General features: G+C 45.1%; 1 protein-coding gene across 4 annotated transcripts in view; it reads right to left on the bottom strand.

The window, feature by feature from the left end:
- Positions 1 to 2,494, bottom strand: part of CEMIP2 (cell migration inducing hyaluronidase 2) — an 82,560-nt gene extending 80,066 nt beyond the window's left edge. For 3 of the 4 annotated variants that reach the window (XM_078366632.1, XM_002742857.6, XM_054254827.2), the window contains exon 1: positions 1,955 to 2,494. The gene's annotated coding sequence lies outside the window, so the exon portion shown is untranslated. Of the gene's footprint in view, positions 1 to 1,690 lie in introns of all 4 variants that reach the window. The other variant, XM_017973081.4, reaches the window with a different exon arrangement.
- Positions 2,495 to 20,883: the final 18,389 nt, after the last annotated feature.

Here is a 20,883-nt window from a genome sequence, read left to right as displayed (position 1 = left end):
AAATGTGGTTTGTCTTTCTCAATTTCAGAAACTTCCCCAAAGCATGTTAGCTGTAAGTAGTTCCCGGTCAACTTCAAGAAATGGCCCACAAGACTACATTACCCTCCAGTTTGTCTTTTCTTGGTAGCTGTTTGAGGACAGCCTTGATTAGGCCTATTAGAACATGACTGAGGTGTTGTTGCCCCATTCTGGCTTCCTGTTGTGAATCTGACAATTCTGAAGTCACTGGTTACAGACTAGATCAAAGAAGAAGACCACTCAAATAATTAACTGTGACACAGAATATCCAGAAAAGCACCATGTATGAATTTACAGATTCTATTTCCCTGTCCACACGTAAGCCACTCCTCAGTTCACTGTCTCATTCACAAGTTAATAAGAACAGGTGATGACTCAGAATTCACTTCTAATCTTAGTTTTCTGAGCCTTTAAGCACACATACATCAGTCAAAACAGGGCCAGGAGGACCGAACAGAAAGCCACAAGACACGTTTCCAGTTCCACCCAAACTGATCCTCTAATGCAGGGGCACAGAAGCTCGGGGGAGTCATTTCAGCGTGAAGAATAAAGCACTCTGAAGTGCTACCCCATGTTTACTAAGCAGAGGACATGCCTACTGCACATTCTTCTGTTTTGCCCAGAAATGCAAACTAAAAAGAACCCTTGGTATAGGTAATCAAAGATACATAACCACAGTATGATACCCAGACCAATTCTGAAAAGAGCAGGCGTCCTTCAAGGGTCAAATCAACATGAGTAGCTCCATGCTAGCCAACCAAAGAACGATAAGGCTAACCATTTTAAATGTGTTTTTTAACACTGGGTCATTTCCAACAGATTTGCCTGGCTGCCCTGGAGGGTCAGGCCTCCCTCAGCTCAGGTGAAGCCTCTACCTCTTCCCGTCTCTCTAAATTCTTCTCACTTTTTACTGGGCGGAGCAGCACACATCTCAATACATGCAACTGTGCTGCAGCGCATCACACTGTCACACTGAATCAAGGGGAGCGAACTCAAGGCAGTGAGTGGCTCTTGTACACAATGGAAGTTTTAAAAATTATCAGCTATCCTTAACCCCAAGTGCTGATAAAAGGAGATATATATATATCAAAGTCTGTTTTCCTAACCTTCTGCGGAGAATTTAAGAGAGCCGTTTCCGCTCCAGGGGGAGGTCTGGTGACACTCATCAACTCTCAGCAGAGAGCATCCAGGGAAGTCAGGACCTCGGTTTTATAGCTAGGGGTGTAGTAACGAGTGCCATTAGCAGCACTTTGGTTCCACAGAGAGGGGCCCCTCCTTTACCAGGATCTCCCAACTCTCTAGAGAAAAGCTGGGAATACGGTCCAGGGTTAAGGCTATTCCCAGATTTAAAGGAAGCTGCACGCGATTTTAAAGCCTAGCCTTACCTTAGCTAACAGAAAGACAGGCAGGGGGCGGAGGGCGGAGGACCCATCAACCCGGGGGAATTCTAAGGAGACAAAGATCACCCCAAACGCACAAGCGCGCGCACTGAAGCCCGGACAGCAAAGCACATTCCATCAACCTTTAATTGTAATCGGCTTCCTGTGGGGTTTATCCCCTTACGCCATCCCTCTCCAGAAAGTTTAAGGCTGTTCGCACCGACTTTGAAAGGTCCATTGTTCCCTTCCCCAAGAACGTAATGAAAAGAAAGGAGAGAAAGACATCAAGATACCGTTTCCGAGGACCCTTTCTTACGGAGACGACTGACTCCTGAGGAGTCGGGTCAGTCTTAATCCAGAGATGAAACCGGGAAAGGAGGCGCACGGGGGAAGGGCGGGAGGACGTCTTCCATTTCTGCAGAAATGCCCCACGCCGGAGCGGGCCAGGCCGCCGGCAGCGAAAAAGGTGGGCGAGACCCGGGTCCGCGCCCCCGCAGTGGTTCCCTAGGGCAGCAAACGAGACCGAGCGGGGGCCGGGTGACTGAGTCGCTTCTTACCTTCCCCTACCCCACTTAGCGTCCGTTAACTCAGGTGCCTACACAGCGGTCCAGAGAGACGGAGAGGAGCCCCTGGCGTCCTCGGGTCCAGATCTCATCCCCATGGCCAGGGAGCCACTAGAGTCCCGGCGCCCGCCGCCGCCGCCGCAGCTGCCGTTCGCACGCAACTGGCAGCCGCAGCCTCTGCCTGGAGGTGAAATACTCTCCTCCCTGGAGTGACGCGCACTTCCCTCCGCCTCCGCCTCCTCCTTCTCCTCCAGCCACGATCCTCGGGGGCAGGGGCCTCGGCTCGTTTTCTCCCGGAGCCGCCGCTAGGCTTTCTCCGCTCCTTCCCCTCCGGGAGGAAGAGGAGGAGAATCGTGGCCCGGGCGACGCGGGTCTGAGCGTCCCAGCAACAACAGGGGAGGAGGCGGCGGCACGGGGCAGAGTGGAGTCCCAGGAGTCCCGCCTGTCCCTGGTCGGCGGGCGCCGCGGCTCGATAGGGTCGCGCTCAGCCACCGCCGGCCAGACAAGCAGCCCGACTCTGCTGGGCCGGGGACTGAGGATCCGGCGGGTGGGTGGGAGGTGGAGAGTGAGGGAGGCGGAGGGAGAGGAGGAGCCTGCGATCTGAGGAGGCGGTGGCCCCGCCGGGCTCCTCCCGCCGGCCCCGCTCCGGGCGAGCTGCGAAAGCTAAGGCTCAGCGCGCCACTCGTCGCGGCTCGCTGAAACAGCGCGGGAGCGCACGGCCGGCGGGGCAGGCTCCTACCGTTGTCAGGCGCGCATACCCGCCTAGACGAATTGGAGCCTATGCCTCCAGCACCCCCAGATGAGGCTGGTACTGCCCCTGTCACGCCCTGGCTGAGCCTGACATTGCGCCCCCCTCACCTCCGGCTAAGTGTGACACTGTGCCCCCAAAGTCCCCCGGCTGAGTGTGACTCTGCACCCCATCAACCCTCGGCTGAGTCAGAACCTGCGCCCCATCACCCCAAAGGGATTTCCACACTCCCACAAATGTTCTGAGCGTCCCGTCACCGCCCCCACCTGGCCAGACGCGGGAGCCGGGTTCTTAGCGCTGTCAGAAGAACCAGCCTGCTGTGAGACACAGGGCAGCTCCTCTGGTCCCTCGGAGCAACCCCAGCATCCTACTTGCCGGCCGGAATACATATACCTAGGTCTTCCCACGCCCCCTGCCTTCGCCACTCTAAAGTGGCGGCCGCTTGCAGAGGTGGCGCTGAAAGCCACGCCCCAGCCCACTCCAGTGCCAAAATACCGCTCTGTGGACACCGGCACCCGGCCCAGAGCTGCCCTGCAGCCGCCACCCCGCCCCATTGCTGGCGCTGCTCTCACAGAGGAAAAGCCTTGGCTCTGGATGAGGGCGCGGCCCGGGCTAGATCACTCAGACCCACGAGGTCCCAAGCTAGTGACAGCTGCAGGACTGCCAAATCAGGGCCGTTGTCATCCTCAGTTAAATTGGGAATTGGAAGTTTTTCATCTAGGAAACTTTTTCAGTGAATACTGTACAGGTAGGATGGTTTAGTTTTCAGGGTTGTTCATTACCCTCCCCGCCAAACTCAGTCGTGTAACCGAGCCACACCCGGCATTGAAGGGGAATCCCCTATTTCGAGAGTATTCGTTCAGGACTTCATATAAGGAATTACTGTTTCCAAATCTTGGCTGATGATCAGTATCCCCTGGGGCACTTCGAAAAAAATTGGATTGCCAGACATCGCCCAATCTCCTGAATCAGAGGTATGGGGAATATGTAAGTTTGGGAAACAGGGCTAGAATGCATCCTCTAATGAACTGAGACCTTAGAAAGATGCCTCCAAAACAGCAACACGGGCTAGTGCTGAGATCTTACAGAAACTTCACCCATCTGCCTTTTGGAGCCACCGTCCAGTCTGGGAGGGGGAAGAAGAGAGGAAAGGTTTTCAAAACAAGGAAGATGGTTTTGAATGACAAGCTGGAAGGGACAAAAGACTGTTCCCGTGGTCCAAAGGTGAAATGTTTAGGCCTGGGCTTAATAAAGACAGAACTGTGTCACCCATTTGCTAGGCTGAAAAATATTCCCTTCCCAAAAATATCAGGTTCTGAATCCTGGAACTTGTACGTGTTACCTTATGTAGATAGAAAGAGGGTCTTTGCATATGTGATTCAATTAAGGGTCTTCTTGAATTGGGGAGATAATTCTGGATGATCAAGATGGGTCCTAACTGCAGTCACATGTACTCTTATGAGAGGAAGGGGGGTGGTTAGCACACACCGGGGAGGGATGGCCATGCCACTGTGGATGTAGAGATTGAAGTGATGCCTTTACAAGTTCAGGAATGCCAGCATAGAGGCAAGGATTCTCCCCTAGAACCTCTGAAGGGAGCAAGGCCCTGCTGACACTTTGATTTTGGCCCAGTGAAACTGAGTTTGGTCTTCTGCTTCCAGAAGTGTGAAAGAGTAAACTTCTCTTGAAGCCATACCACATTTGGGTGATGTGTTGCAGCATAGGAGGCCTGTGCTAGGCCAACTTTATATTAAAAATATCCATCTTTTGAATCTTTATTAAGTGCCAGGCACTTTGCTTGGAGTTAGGATATGTTATGGGTTATGTTGTCTAATTAAATCCTCCCAATAATTATTATTTCCATTTTTGGGTTTTTTTTTTTTTTTTTTTTGAGATGGAGTCGTGCTCTGTTGCCCAGGCTGGAGTGTAGTGGCATAATCTCGGCTCACTGCAACCTCCACCTCCTGGGTTCAAGTAATTCTTCTGCCTCAGCCTCCTGAGTAGCTGGGATTACAGGCATGCACCACCATGCCTGGCTGATTTTTGTATTTCTAGTAGAGACGGGATTCCACCATGTTGGTCAGGCTGGTCTCAAACTCCTGACCTCGTGATCCACCCACCTCGGCCTCCCAAAGTGCTGGGATTACAAGTGTGAGCCACCACACCCGGCCTATTTCGGTTTTAAAGATGGAACACTAGGACTTGAAAGTTTAAAGTGTCTGCCCAAAGCCACACAGCAAGAACCTCTTGAAATCAAGTCTGCAAACCACTCAAATGTTAAAAATAACAATTAAAAATTCATATGCATTATTTTAATAAAATTTTTTGTTTAATAAAGGGCTTATTTATTTCCACAATCTATATTTATTGCCCAAATCAATGGAAACGGATGTTGATTGACAGTAGGCAAGTGGGGAGGAGGGGCATAGGGGATCTCTTTATACCTGCTGCTCAGTTTTCTTGTGAACCTAAAACTGCTCTAAAAAATAAAGTCTATTAACAACAACAAAAAAGTGTAGGGGGATTGAATCTGTTGTGTGGCCTATCGTTGAGAATTTTATAAACTTTTGTTTTTAGATGTTTATGGAACATAAAAACATCAAAGGAAACTGATGTGAAAGGAAGTTAAGAAGCAAACCAACAAAGTAAGAGGACACAGACTCTCTGATCAATGGGAGTGCTGCTGCAGAATGGCTTCTCAGGGAAGCACGCTCTGAGACAGTGACAGGATGTTTCACCTTCGGGGAACAGGCAGGAAGCAGGGGGTACTAAGGGAGGAGCTGGGTTGCCATGTGCACCTAATAGCTTTCATTTACCCCACTGGGGGATCTGGGGCATGGCCTATTGGAATTATTGAGCCTAAATGGCTGGACCATTAGATACCCTCCTGAATCAGTCATTGGATGCTGTCCATCCTGGGAAGTGACATGACCTTGGCCAAGGTGACCCTGCTAAGGCAGTCTCTGAAAGGGCCAGCTGCTGACAGCACCCAGAGCTGGACAGCCAGTCCTTCTTTGCAAGCAAATCTGGGCAGTGTATCTCCATATCACTCACTGATATGGTGTGGATCTGTGTCCCCACCCAAATTTCATGCTGAATTGAAATCCCCTGTGTTGGAGGTGGGGTCTGCTGTGAGGTGATTGGGTCATTGGGGCGGATTGCTCATGAATGGTTTAGTACCATCCTCTTGGTACTGTCCTCGGGATAGTGAGTGAGTTCTCGAGAGTTCTGGTCGTTTAAAAGTGTGTGGCACCTTCCCCCCGCAATTTTGCTCCTGCTCTAGCCATGTGACATGCTGCTCCCGATTTGCCCTCACCCTTCCTCTGCTGCATGATTGATTATAAGTTTCCTGAGACCTCCTCAGAAGCTGAGCAGATGCCAGCATCATGCTTCCTATACAGCCTGCAGAACCGAGGTCAATAAAACCTCATTGTCAATGCAAGAACAGATGAATACACCCACTTACATGTATGTGACATCCTCACCATTGTGCTATTCCTTCCAAATCAGGAGAGAAAGCCCCAGAGTGAGTGGGATGCCCATATTTTGCATTTTTTCCTGCTTGTGACTGCATTCACACAGAATAATACACTGGCTAAGACTTGAGACTCTTTAATCAGATCACCTGCATTAGAACCACAGTCTGTAGCTAGTACAACCAGATGCTCGGCCTCTCTGAGGTGCCTCCATTTTTCATTTTAAAAAGGGAACAATAGTAGTACCAGCTCATGCAGTTATTATAAGAATTAAATGTGGCAATGCTGTAAGGAGCTTAGCTGCACTTCTTATAAATGCTCAGCACATTGTGTTACTGGTGCCTCTTACCATCTCTTCTTCACCCACCATGATTGGCTAAACTGTAAATTTTGGGGCATGAGTGGAGATAGGTTCTCACTATGTTGCCCAGGCAAGGCTCAAACTCCTCGGTTCAAGTAGTACTCTCACCGCAGCCTCCTGATTAGCAAGAATAAATTGGAATGTTATAGTAGGTTAAACTTGTAATGACATTTAGGTGGGGGTGGGAAACGGAATGCTCTTGGGGTCCCCGTCATAGGTGAAGGCCATGAGATAAATACAATAAGCACCACCTAAAGGAAGCTGAAACTTTATTTTTAATGGTGAGAAACACCACTCACACTCCACACAAATGCCAGGCCTCTCCTTTCTGTACCCTGGTGATCCTAACCCCTCACCACACCTGTTGTTGAACAATGCAAGGGATAGGGGCACTGATCCCCCCACATCCATCCATGGAAGCTGGCAGGGCCAGGTCAATGTCCCTAAAGTGTATATATGCGTATTTATATATATACATACACACATATACATTGACCTTCTCTGTGAAACATTGCAAGGCCAGTCGTCGTGGCCTCCCCTCAGCTCCAATGGCTCCATACACACACCTGCTGCAACCCTCATCACACCACATTGCGGTTATTTAGCGGGTTTTGTCCACAGTCCTTCCCATGGTTGTATGTTTCCTGAGGCCTCCTCAGAAGCTGAGCAGATGCCAGCATCATGCTTCCTATACAGCCTGCAGAACTGACATGTAAGTGGGTGTATTAGTCTGTTCTTGTATTGACAAAAGACGTTTAATTGACCTCAGTTCTACTACTTCCCTACACAGCTAGTAGACTGGACACCTGAAGATTTATAGATTGAAGATACAGCCTTATTCAACTTCAAATCCTCCGGGCCGGGCACAGTGTTTGATGAGTGATACTGCCTTCTGAGTGGGCAAGAAAGAGTCCATGGAAGCTTTAGGAGAGAGGAAGGGACCTATCCCATGATATGGAAAGAGTTTGTGCACCTCTGTGTTCCACAGCTCCAGGCTTCTGCTTGCTTTGCACTCTCCAGCTCCAAATTCTGTAAGACAGAATCTCACTTCACCATCACCCACTCTTCCCCTTCCTGTTTTCCCCCAGGCTGCTAGAAATTGATTCCTTTAAACTGTGTTTTCATTCTATGAGGATCTGAACAGATAGTTTTGTTTTTTTTGTTTGTTTGTTTTTTTTAAAAAAAGACATTTATTCAGCATCACGATCAGACTATTACATTTAGCAATCAACAGCATGGGTGCAAAAAAAAAAAGAAAAAGAAAAAATCTACATTAAAACCCTTTGTTGGAATGCTTTACACTTTCCACAGAACAGAAACTAAAATAACCTGTTATACAATTAGTCACAAATACAGTCCTCGAGTTTTTTGCCCATACACATGAGTATTTGTCTAAATCATGTCTTCTTTGTAGCAGCTAGGCCCTGCCACCACTGTGCTTGGCTGAGTTCACAAATCTGTTGTAACCTGTAGCTTCCCTGTCACTTATCTGGCTCTCCTCTCCTGCTAGCTTTGTTTCCTAATTAAAATCTTCTGCCACTGCCATAGCTACTGCTGCTACTGGAACCGCCATAGCCACCTTGGTTTCGTGGTTTGGCAAAGTATTGGCTGCCACCACCATAGGGGCCAGAGCTGCTGCCTCCAAAGTTTCCTCCCTTCATGGGTCCAAAATTTGAAGACTGATTGTTGTAACTGCCAAAATCATTGTAGCTTCCACCACCTCCAAAATTGCCTCCATCATTACCATATCCATTATAGCCATCCCCACTGCCACCATATCCACCACCACCATGGCTGCCACCAAAGCCACCACGACCACTGAAATTTCCTCCACGACCAAAGCTGTCATTCCCACCGAAACCACCTCCACAATCACCACCAAAGTTTCCAGAACCACTTCGACCTCTTTGGCTGGATGAAGCACTAGCCATCTCTTGCTTTGACAGGGCTTTCCTAACTTCACAGTTGTGGCCATTCACAGTATGGTATTTCTGAATGACAATCTTATCCACGGAGTCATGGTTGTCAAAGGTTACAAAGGCAAAGCCCCTTTTCTTGCCACTGCCTCTGTCCATCATGATTTCAATCACTTCAATTTTTCCATACTGTTCAAAATAATCTCTTAGGTGATGTTCTTCAGTGTCTTCTTTAATGCCACCAACGAATATATTTTTCACAGTTAAGTGGGCACCTGGTCTTTGAGAATCTTCTCTTGAGACAGCTCTCTTTGGTTCCACAACTCTTCTATCCACTTTGTGTGGTCTTGCATTCATGGCTGCATCCACCTCCTCCACAGTTGCATATGTGACGAACCCAAAGCCCCTGGAGCGCTTGGTGTTTGGATCTCTCATGACCACACAGTATGTGAGCGTTCCCCATTGCTCAAAATGGCTCCTGAGGCTCTCATCGGTTGTTTCAAAGCTCAACCCTCCAATGAAGAGCTTCCTCAGCTGTTCCGGCTCTTCAGGAGACTCTGACTTAGACATGATCGCGGGGAGAAGAGAGACTTTAACGATGCTGCTTCGGTGGCGTCCACGGGCAGAAAAGCTTTGTTTTGTTTTTGAGATAGGATCTTGCTGTGTCACCCAGGCTGGAGTGCAGTGGCACAATCACAGCTCATTGCAGCCTCAACCTCCAAGACTCAAGTGATCCTCCCACCTTAGCCTCCCTAGTAGCTGGGACTATAGCTTGATCCTCCTACCTCAGTGTCCTGAGTAGCTGGGGCTACAGGTGTGCACCACTGCACCTGGCTAATTTTTTTTTTTTTTGGGAAGGAGTCTCGCTCTTGTTGCCCAGGGTGGAGAGCAATGGCACAATCTCAGCTCACTGCAACCTCTGCCTCCCTGGATCAAGTGATTCTCCTGCCTCAGCCTCCCAAGTAGCTAGGATTACAGGTGCCTGCAACCATGCCCAACTAATTTTTTGTATTTTTAGTAGAGACGGGGGTTTCACCGTGTTGGCCAGTCTGGTTTTGAACTCCTGACCTCAGGTAATCCACCCACTTCAGCCTCCCAAAATGCTGGGATTACAGGCATGAGCCACCATGCCCAGCCGATTTTTGTATTTTTTGTACAGTTTTGTATTAAACTGCTAAAAATTTTCACCATGTTGCCCAAGCTGGCCTGCAATGCCCAATCTCAGGTGATCTACCTGCCTTGGCCTCCCAAAGGGTGAGCCTCCACCCCCTGCCTAGTTGTTTTTAAATCATGCTTTTCTGTTCATATTTGCTCCTTTTACACTTGGTGTACAGGTGCAGAAATGATTCTCCAGGTGACTAATGCCTCACTAGGAAGGTGTTGATATGTTGATATACTGTTTGCCATCCACACCTTAGTTAAAAGTCTTAGAATTTCCTGCCTTAACCCAGTGCAATAACATTACAGAATGTTAGTGTGACCTTTCCTTGCTGCAGTACAGCTGCATGTGTATGAAACCATCTTTGCTTTCTTTATTTCCTTGCATCCAACCAACCTCATTCTCACACTTCATAGGCTCGTAATGGAGGCTGCACGTTTCCTGTCAAACTCTCTGGACTCTTGCTTTCCATTATGATGTAAGCAATTCTGATCCAGTATAGCCAAACTTCTGATGTAGTCTTTTCAGAGAAGGGAAAAACCTTCAATTATTTTATTTTGAATTCTATTAAATCAGTGGAAATTAAACGTTTTGTCATTCAAAAACATGATTTTCTCTATCACTGGAAAAAAGTGATATCCCATCCTGATTCCCATGTAACATCTCCAAAAGTGGCATGAATTTCACTGTGCATAGTAAGTTATATACACTTGGTATTATTCTGGCGGGAGGAGAGGTCCTTTGCTGCTGTCTTTATATAAGTGGTTGTGCTTTGCTGCTGGCACCCAGATCCAAAAACCTTCCCGTAATTCTCATATCCCAGTTAAGTATACTGTTCTTGAAAAGAGAAATGAGTTACCTGAGGTCACTTAGCTAGAATAAAGTTGCTTCTGTAATTTACTGTGGATTAAGATTTTCTAGGTTGAGGCCAGGCGTGGTGGCTCACGCCTATAATCCCAGCACTTTGGGAAGCCAAGGCAGGTGGATCACCTGAGGTCAGGAGTTTGAGATCAGCCTGGCCAACATGGTGAAACCCCATCTCTACTAAAAATACAAAACTTACCTGGGCATGGTAGCATGCGCCTATAATCTCAGGTACTTGGGAGACTGAGACAGAAGAATTACTTTAACCAGGAGGTGGAGGTTGCAGTGAGCCAAGATTGTGCCATTACACTCCAGCCTGAGCAACAAGAGTGAAATTCTCTCTCAAAAAAAGATTTTTCTGGGTCAAATGTGGTGGTGTGTGCCTGTAGTCCCAGGTACTCAGGAGGCTGATGTGCTTGAGCCCAGAGGTCAAGGCTTCAGTGAGCTGTGATGGTGCCACTGCACTCTAGCCTGGGTGATAGAGCGAGACTGTCTAAAAAAAAAGATTTGCTTATAGCATGTCTACATTATATGCAGTATTACCACTAGTGCCTAATAAACTTGCTGGATGGGGATTACCTGATCTGTGTAAACTGAAGAAATACGCACAAGAAATGTAGTGTATTTTCATTATATTCACATATGGATATGTACCAGAAGCGTTTATATAGTGAATTTGAGTAAGAATTGAGAAAGCTGGTTATGAATATAGACTTTAGTTTGAAATAATACCAACATCCTGAAATCATGGATTATCTCCAGGGTTTTATCTCTTCCTTCCTGTTCCTTCCAGCCAACCAGCAAAGACGTATAAACCTGTTCTACCTAGAAAGATTAAGAATCCTGTGTAATCTTCAAAGGAGCATAATTAGAAAGGAAAGGCAAGATTAGGAGTACCTTACTTGAGTAAATACATAGCTGTCAAAATTCCCCCAAAGTATATTATATCAAAGCTCTCTAAATTTTCCATAGCTATTATTCAAAACTGACTAAAGTACAAGAAAAAATAAATAAATCTCTTCGAAGCCTCTGGGCCACCTGGATGACAAAGGAGCTCTTTAGGAAACTTGAGCTCACTATGATTTGAAAATACACAGTTAAGAACATGTCAAAAGTTATCATCAGTCCAGCTCAATTCCACAAATCTTTTTTTTGGACATTTCAACACTTCTCTCTGAAGAAATGAACATAAGCTGAGCACAGTGGCTCACACCTGTAGTCCTAGCACTTTGGGAGGCCAACACAGAAAGATCACTTGAGACCAGGAGTTTAAGACCAGCCTGGGCTATAAAGCGAGACCCTGACTCTATAAAAAATTAGCCAGATGTGGTGGTGCACATCTGTAGTCCTAGCTACTTGGGAGGCTGAGCCCAGGAGTTCAGAGTTGCAGTGAGCTGTGATAGCACTATGGCACTCCAGCCTGGGCAACAGAGCAAGACCCCATCTCTAAAATTTTAAAAAGTAAGGGATGAACACAAGACTACTTTGAAAGATAATCAGGATTACTGGATTATGACATGTATAATAGGTACGTTGATTAATTTGATTGTGGTAATCACTTCAAAATGTATACATATATCAAATTATCACATTGTATCCTTGAATATACAAATTTTGTCAATTATACCTCAATAAAGCTGGAAAAAATTACTTTTTTTATTAATAATGTAAGCAAACTAACAAAGATCATCAACTACTTTTTGTTTCTAAGAATACAATGGAAAAATGCCATTCATGACAAAAGTAGAAAAATCTGATTTTATAGTCCATTTGGATATAAGAATTTTCTACATGATTAAATTGAGTCATTTTTTTCAGAAAACTGTTGTGAAATATACATGGTGCTTTAAAAGAAGAGAAGGAATTTCAACCCTTTCCGTGATTGTCTTAACACAGGGTCTTTTGTAGATGAGGTAATCACAACATAGAAAACTCAGAGCTCAGTTATTTATTCAACAAGTATTTTTTGTTGGCCTATGTAACAAACACTGATAGATTCTGAAAGCTGAATAAGACAGCAAAACCCCTACGCTTTAGTAGGGCTTTGTCCCGCTAATAAAAGGACTCTGACAAACCAATAACACATGATTATACAGATGCTAATAAGGGAGATTAACAAAATTATGAGTAATAAGTGGGATAGAAGTTACATCGATGGCCTTTCATACACACATTTCCCAATATTTACATTCTAGTAAGGTCCTCTCCTACTTTGACTCTGAACTTGGCCACGTGACTTGCTTTGGCCACTATAACAGTAGAAGAATGATGTAAGCACAGGCTTCAAAAGCAGTTGCACAGGAGTTGGGAAGGGGATCGTGAAAAGCTTATTTAAGGTGACGTGGTCAGGAAAGACATCTCCAAGAAAGTGATAGGTAAGCTAACATCTAAAGAATGTTGGCCTTGAGGTCAGGAATTTAAAAAGTGAGGCAAGTTATGATGATGAGAAAAAAGAGACTGGGCAAGGTGCAGTGGCTCATGCCTGTAATCCTAGCACTCTGGTAGGAAGAGGCAGGCAGATGGCTTGAGCCCAGGTGTTCGAAAGCAGCCTGGGCAACATGGTAAGATCTCTACAAAAAATTAGCCAGGTCTGGGGTCACATGCCTGTAATCCCAGCTACCCAGGAGGTTAAGGAGGGAGGATCACCTGATGTTCAAGAAGTTGAGGCTCCAATGTGGCCATGATCATACCAGCACACTCTAGCCTGGGTGACAGAGCAAGATCCTGTCTCAAGAAAAAAAGAAAAGGAAGAATCAGGGCAGGTTAAGGCCTGAGGACCAGGGAATCAAGGCTTGAAACACTATGGACCCAGCAGATGTCAATGGCAAACTTTTTGCATAATTTCTGCTTGAACTACTCTTATCCAGATACCACAATAAAACAAAAGAAGTTCTAAAGATCCAATAATTTTCTGTACAGACTCTCCACTTTATATAGAAATGTAGAAAAATCACTTAGTTAAAAATCAGCAACAACTTTAAAGAGGGCCAGACAGCTTCCATTGTTGTGTCCTCAGAAGCCCTGGGTTGTCATGTTAAAGCCAGCTAACCTGCTGAAGAGGTCACATGGAGACAGTGTTGTGCCTTCAATATTTACTATACTGAGAGGCCTTATGTGGGAAGAAAGGACCAGAGACACCAGAGAGAGAAGAGCCAATCATCTCAATATCCCATCTGAGTTTAGCTCCACCTGCCCCACCAATAAATGCAGCCATTTGACAGACCACTGGCAAGAAGAGCAGAGGATATGCTCAGCTGAGCCCCATAGCAAATAAAAGAGGGATTATTTTAAACCACTAAGGTTAGGATGATTGGTATGCAGTAATAAAAAATCTCATCCTGCCTCCTGCCTTCTTTTTTTTGAGATGGAGTCTCACTCTGTTACTCAGGCTGGAGTGCAGTGGCACAATCTCGGCTCACTGAAACCTCTGCCTCTTGGTTCAAGCAATTCTCCTGTGTCAGCCTCTCAAGTAGCTGGGATTACAGGCACACTCCATCATGCCTGGCTACTTTTTGTATTTTCAGTAGAGACAGGGTTTCACCATGTTGGCCACTCCTGACCTCAAGTGATCCGCTTGCGTTGGATCCCAACGTGCTAGGATTACAGGCATGAGCCATCGTGCCCGGCCCCATCCCTTCTTCTTAAATGGAGGTGTTTTTTGTCCTCCAGAGGATATTTAGCAATTTCTAGAGTCAATTTTGATTTCACACTCTGGGGGAGTGATGCTGGCATCTAGTGGGTAGAGGCCAAGCGTGCTGCTAAACATCCTGCAATGCACAGAATGAAGGACTATCTGGCCCAAAATGTCAAGAGCAAATTTCGAGAGACTCTGACCTAAACAAAGGATTTTGATGGGTGACTGTCAGTCTTCCTCGGAGGTTATGCCAATGTGTTTTCCCAAGAGCACTATATGACAATATCTATTTTCCTATTGCCTCACCTGCAGTAAATATAACCAGATATATACATATATAGACATAAATATAGATCAACATCTATCTTTGTCATAGGAAAAAGTGATATAATAACTTCAACATGTGTTTCTCCAGTAATAATTGAGGGTGAGTGTCTCTTTACATTTATAAGAGTCATTTGTAGTTCCTTATCTGTGACCTATCTGTTCATATTCTTTGTTCATTTTTCTACATAGCTGTTTTTTTTCTCATTCATTTGCAAAAGCTCTGTATGTATCAAGAAAATTAATCAGCCAGGCGTCGTGGCTGACACCTGTAATCCCAGCACTTTGGGAGGCCAAGGTGGGCAAATCATTTGAGGTCAGGAGTTTGAGACTAACCCGGCCAACATGGTGAAATCCTGTCTCTACTAAACATACAAAAATTAGCTGGACATGGTGGTACATGCCTATAATCCCAGCTACTCGGGAGGCTGTGGCAGGATAATCACTTGAACCCTGGAGGCGGAGGCTGCAGTGAGCAGAGATCGCACCACTGCACTCCAGCCTGAGCGACGAGCAAGACTCAGTCTCAAAAAAAAAAAAAAAATTATCCCTTTGTTTATGATTTGAGTTGAAACTATGCTTTCCCTGTTTAGCAGACAAATTAGGGTGGTAAATAGCTAAAATCCAAACTATACCTAGTAAACCACATTTAAGTGAAAAGATATGTTTGTAAGCTGTAACTTGAACCAGTGAAAGAAACAAACAGATGATGTGTTGAGAAAAATATATTAATATTTGCTGCCAAGAACCAAAACACTGAGATATAAAGAGAGCCAGAACATGTGAGGAGGGGGCTAAATGGACTGGGTGCTGCAAACAGGGAACAAGGAAGCCCCCTTTGAGGCCAGATATGAAGACTGTGAATCTGAGAGACTGAATTTCAAACTGCAGGTAATTATTTAAAATAGTAGCTGATACATACCATTTGTCAAAGAGGAGACTCCAAGTTCAGGCTTTAAGTTACCTTTTACCTTTGGAACACTTGACTCTTCTCCCTCATTCAGCTCCTTGTAGTATAAAAGTAACTACCAGGCCTGGTAGTTATACACCTGTTGGCTATAATTATCCTCATTTCATAGATAAGAAAACAAGAGTCTCAGAGAAAGTAGATAAGGCCTATTTTCTTTCATCACCTTTTAATCATCTGCAATATTAAAGAAAATACTACCTTTACAAGAAAAGCCTGGCGAAAAAAATCTTATTCACACAGAACACTGGAAAACCATCTTCAAATATATGAAGAGCTATTGTGGGGAGCAGAAATTAGCCTTCTCTGTTGCCTCAGAGGGCAGAAGTGATAGCAGTAGGCAGAAGATCAGTCTATGCAGAATACAGTTCAGTCTTTTGAAGAGTTTGCCGTTTTCATTTCCCATTGTATCCCCACTGTACATCTCAGTGCTTGACACACAGATCTCAGTTCTCACTAGATAGATATTCATTGAATAAATAAATGAATAAAGCCAATTATAAGAGCCATCCAAAATGAAACAGGCTGCCTCGGGAGCACTCCATCCTGGCCGTGTTCGAGAAGAGGCTAAGCCAAGCATCTGATGGAGGGTTCGAATAAATGCATATTGAATTTAATTGTTTTTTTTCTGAGTCTTCAGGAAGAAAAGTGACCCTAGTGAAAATGCAGGCCAGATGTGATGGCTCATGCCTGTAATCCTAGTGCTTTGGGAGACCAAGGCAGGAGGATTCCTTGAGCCCAGGAGTTGGAAACCAGCCTGGGCAACATAGCAAGATTCCCATCTCTAAAATTTTTTTTTTTTTAAATAAATAGTTGGCTGGGCACAGTGGCTCACACATGTAATCCCAGCACTTTGAGAGGCTGAGGTGGGTGGATCACAAGGTCAGGAGTTTGAGATCAGTCTGGCCAAGATGGGGAAACCCCGTCTCTACTAAAAAATACAAAAATTAGCTGGGTGTCGTGGTGGGCACCTATAATCCCGGCTACTCAGGAGGCTGAGGCAGGAGAACTGCTTGAACCTGGGAGGGGGAGGTTGTAGTGAGCCGAGATCATGCCACTGCACTCCAGCCTGGGCAACAGAGCAAGACTCTCTCTCAATGAACAAATAAATAAAATAATAAGCTGGGCATGGTGGTGCATGCCTGTAGTCTTAGCTACTTCAGGGGTTGAGAAAGGAGAATCTCTCGAGCCCAGGGTTCAAGGTTACAGTGAGCTATGATCATGCCACTGCACTCCATCCAACCTGAGCAAAACAGAATGAGATTCTGTCCCTAAATTTAAAAAGAAAGAAAAAACTACAAAAAGAAATTCCTTTTAGATTTGGTAAAAAAACTGAATTCTTTTCCATTTAGTGTATTTTAAAAAAAAAGACTGAATCCTGGCTCCAAAACTTCCTGTACCTCAGAAGAAAGGAACTTCATAAGGGACCCTTGTCAAATGCTTCGCTACTTGGGGAGTCATTGTTTCTGTGGGGTAAAATTCTCCTCTCGACATTTTATAGGCAAAATCAAGTAAAAGAGAATGTTATAAGCAGCCTGCCTCAGCAAGAAATAAAAAGAAGGGATAGTTCAAAAGGGCTTTGACAACTTCTAAAGTATTATAGAAACTAACAATCACGGCCAGGCACAGTGACTCATGCCTATAATCCAAACACTTTAGAAGACCGACGCAGGTTGCCTGAAGTTCAAGACCAGTCTGTCTGTGGAACATGGTGAAACCCCCATCTCTACCAAAAATACAAAAATTTTTTTGGTGGGGCCATACTTTTACTCTTGTTGCGTAGGCTGGAGTGGAATGGTGCATTCTCAGCTCACCACAACCTCCGCCTCCTGCGTTCAAGCGATTCTCCTGCCCCAGCCTCCCAAGTATTTGGGATTACAGGCACGCACTGCCATGCCTGGCTATTTTTTTTTTTTTTTTTTGTATTTTTAGTTGAGACAGGGTTTCTCCATGTTGGTCAGGCTCGTCTTGAACTCCCATCTCGGCCTCCCAAAGTGCTGGGATTACAGGCATGAGCCACTGTGTCCAGCAATAAAAATATTAAAATTTGCCTAGGGTGGTGGCACACACCTGTGGTCCCAGTTAGGAGGCTGAAGTGGCAGGATCCCTTGAATATGGGAAGTCAAGGTTACAGTAAGCCATGGTAGTGGCCCCACAGCCTGGGTGACAGAGCAAGACCCTGTCTCAAAAAACAAAACAAACAAATAGATCACAATGTCTATCATCTGAGAGCTTCCTATGAGGCAACCACTGTGAAAATGTAAAGTGTCAATTAGAAAACGACTACTATCTTCCAGTATTTGAAGACGCTGGAGTCTAAGAAGCCTAAGTTCCAATCCTGACTCAACCATCTACTCACTATTTGTCTCTGGGCAAATTTCCCAAATCTTCTATGCTTCAGTTTTGCCACAAGACATCGATAAAATGGGGATAAATAATTCCACAAGGTTACAGGAAGGTAGCCAAAAATCTACCACAAGACCCAGTATATTTTTAGCACTACATTTCCTTCTTTCCCTATAATAATTGCATACAATAAGGAGCTGCATCTGATTGTTGGAATTGACCAAAGATTAAATGCCTTGCTTCATGAGCTAGGGAGTTTTCCATCCCTGGATGTGTTTATGAAGAGGCGGGACAGCTACATGCAAATAGGAACACTTACAGAATGCTTGCTATGAGCTAGACACTGCTGTGTGTGTCTTACAGATAGAGATATTCATTCTGCTGATCCACACATTTTACAGATGAGGAAACTAAAAGCAACTAAGTAATTTGTGTAAGATTATACAGCCAATAGGTGCCAGGAATGTGAACCAAGGGAGTCTTAGCTCTTAACCACTTCACCAACTGCATATAAGCAATAAGGACAAGGACATTCCACTATAATTGGGTGGGTGCTGGTGCCAATAACATCCCTTTCAGAGAGATGGCCCTATAATCTCAGTACAATGTGAACAGTTAAAGGGATTCAACTGTGACAGACTGAAAAACAAATGTAAATCAGGAGGCAAGAGATGCCCACACCTGGTGTGGCCAAAGGAGCAGAATCTTCCAAGCCCAGACAGTGTATCACTCAGAGATGGAGCTGCTCAGGCTTGGAAAGCAGTGGCGTCAGGAGGCAGGGCAGCCACACGTTTCCTACAGCCAGGCCCTAGGTGTCATCAGTGTGACAGGGCCACCAGTCATCCCTCCATTCTTTTGTACTTTCATTTACACATTTCATTTCGTGACAGGAAATAACACAGTCAGCAGCACAGTTGCTCACGGCATGTGCCGCAGGGGTGCTGACGCACGGAGGGTGGAAAGGGCGGAGGTGGGACAACGGGTGTTTGTGCCAGCATGTCACATACTGTCCTGACCTGCTGCTGGCTCTTCCTTGCCACCCGAGCAGGTCTGGGGTCAAGGCTCAAGTTGTTTGGAGCGGGGGAGCAAGAGGGGACTCACATCACTTACTCACCGCTTTGCTTTTAAAAGTTAATATCACTGATTAAGATTTGAGGTTTGGATTTTGAGGGGAGCAAGAGGATTATTAAGGTCCTAAAAGGACTTTTCTTCCCTTGCTCCTCTCTGCCTTCGGCAGTACTTAGATGTTGTATCTCATACTAACCTCAAGTTGAAAATGGTAAAGTCATTCTGCTGGAGAAAATAATAATACTGACTGCCATGTTCATATTCAGTTTTTTTCTAGGAAAGACAAACATCGGTGGCTTTTAAATAACATTTTTGGGCTGGGTGTGGTGGCTCAGGTCTGTAATCCCAGCACTTTGGGAGGCCAAGGTGGGTGGATCACTTGAAGGCAGGAGTTCGAGACCACCATGGCCACCATGACAGAACCCCATCTCTGCTAAACATACAAAAAAGATAATTAGCCAGGCATGGTGGCACATGCCTGTAATCCCAGCTACTCAGGAGGCTGAGGCACAAGAATCGCTAGCACCTGGCAGGTGGAGGCTGCCATGAGCCAAGATCTCACCACTGCAGTCCAGCCTGGATGACAGAGCAAGACACTGTCTCAAAAATAAACAAATAAATAAGTAAAATATTTTTGTATGATCAGCTCATGTTATATATAAAGACTCAATCTTAGTCAAACTTCCTGTTGACACCCTTCCCACCCTGCCACCCCAGATTATTTGCTGGTCACAAGAGGAAAATAGTAAAGGCCAGAGAAAGGAAGGGGACTGTGTCAGACACGAGAGACTTAAGACACACAATAATCAAGTGCAATATATAGTCTTTGTCTGGATCTTTATTTGAGGGGATCAATGGAAGACCCATTTGGGATCAAATGGGGAAATTTCAATATGGACAAGGAATGAGGTGTTTTAAGGAATTATTGTTAATCTTGTTAGCTATTGTCTTAGTTCATCTTGGGTTGCTATAAAAGAATACCCAAAGCTGGGTAATTTATAAAGAAAAGAGGTTTATTTGGCTCATGGTTCTGGAGCCTGCACAAGGAGCATGGCATTGAGCATCTGCATCTGGTGAGGACCTCAGGCAGTTTTCATTCATGGTGGAAGGTGACAGGGAACAAGAAAGGGAAGGAAGGTGCCAGGGTCATTTTAGAAATCAGATCTCAGAGGAACTAATAGAGGGAAAAGTCACTCTTTACCACCATGAGGGCGGCACAAAGCCCTTCATGAGAGATCTGCCCCCATGATCCAAAATTGAGGATGAAATTTCAACCTGAGATTTGGAGAGGACAAATATTCAAAGTATATTAGAAATGTTAATGATGTTATATAAAGATAAAATTTTTAATCCACTTAGTTGTTTGGGGAAAAACAAAGAAAAAAGTTTTTTTTAAATGTATGGTTTTTTTGTATGTTTGTGGCAGCACTATTTACAATTACAGAGACTTGGAACCAACCCAAATGCCCATCAGTGATAGCCTGAATAAAGAAAATGTGGCACATATACACCATGGAATACTATGCAGCCATAAAAAAGGATGAGTTAATGTCTTTTGCAGGGACATGGATGAAGCTGGAAACCATCATTCTCAGCAAACTAACACAGGAACAGAAAATGAAACAGCACATTTTCTCACTCATAAGTGGGAGTTAAACAATGAGAATACATGGACACAGGGAAGGGAACACCAGGGCCTGTCGGAGGGTGGGGGCCAAGGGAAGGAAGACCATTAGGACAAATACTTAATGCATGTGGGGCTTAAAACCTAGATGACAGGTTGATGGGTGCAGCAAACCATCATGGCACATGTATACCTATGTAACAAATGTGCACATTCTACACATGTATCCTAGAACTTAAAGTAAAATAAAATTTAAAAAAAGAAGAAATGTGTGTTTTTAGATGTTCCCACTGAAGTATTAGGGGCAAAAGATCATGACGTCTGTACTCTATTTTCTTTATTTTTTTAATTTTTGAGATGAGGTCTCTTTCTGTCACCCAGGCTGGAGTGCATTGGTGCAATCATGGCTCATTGCAGCCTCAATCCCCCAAGCTCA

This window comes from Callithrix jacchus, chromosome 1, assembly GCF_049354715.1.
Source record: "Callithrix jacchus isolate 240 chromosome 1, calJac240_pri, whole genome shotgun sequence".
Lineage (NCBI taxonomy): Eukaryota > Metazoa > Chordata > Mammalia > Primates > Cebidae > Callithrix > Callithrix jacchus.
Note: the sequence above shows the minus strand (reverse complement) of the source record. Positions and strands in the feature narration are given on the sequence as shown.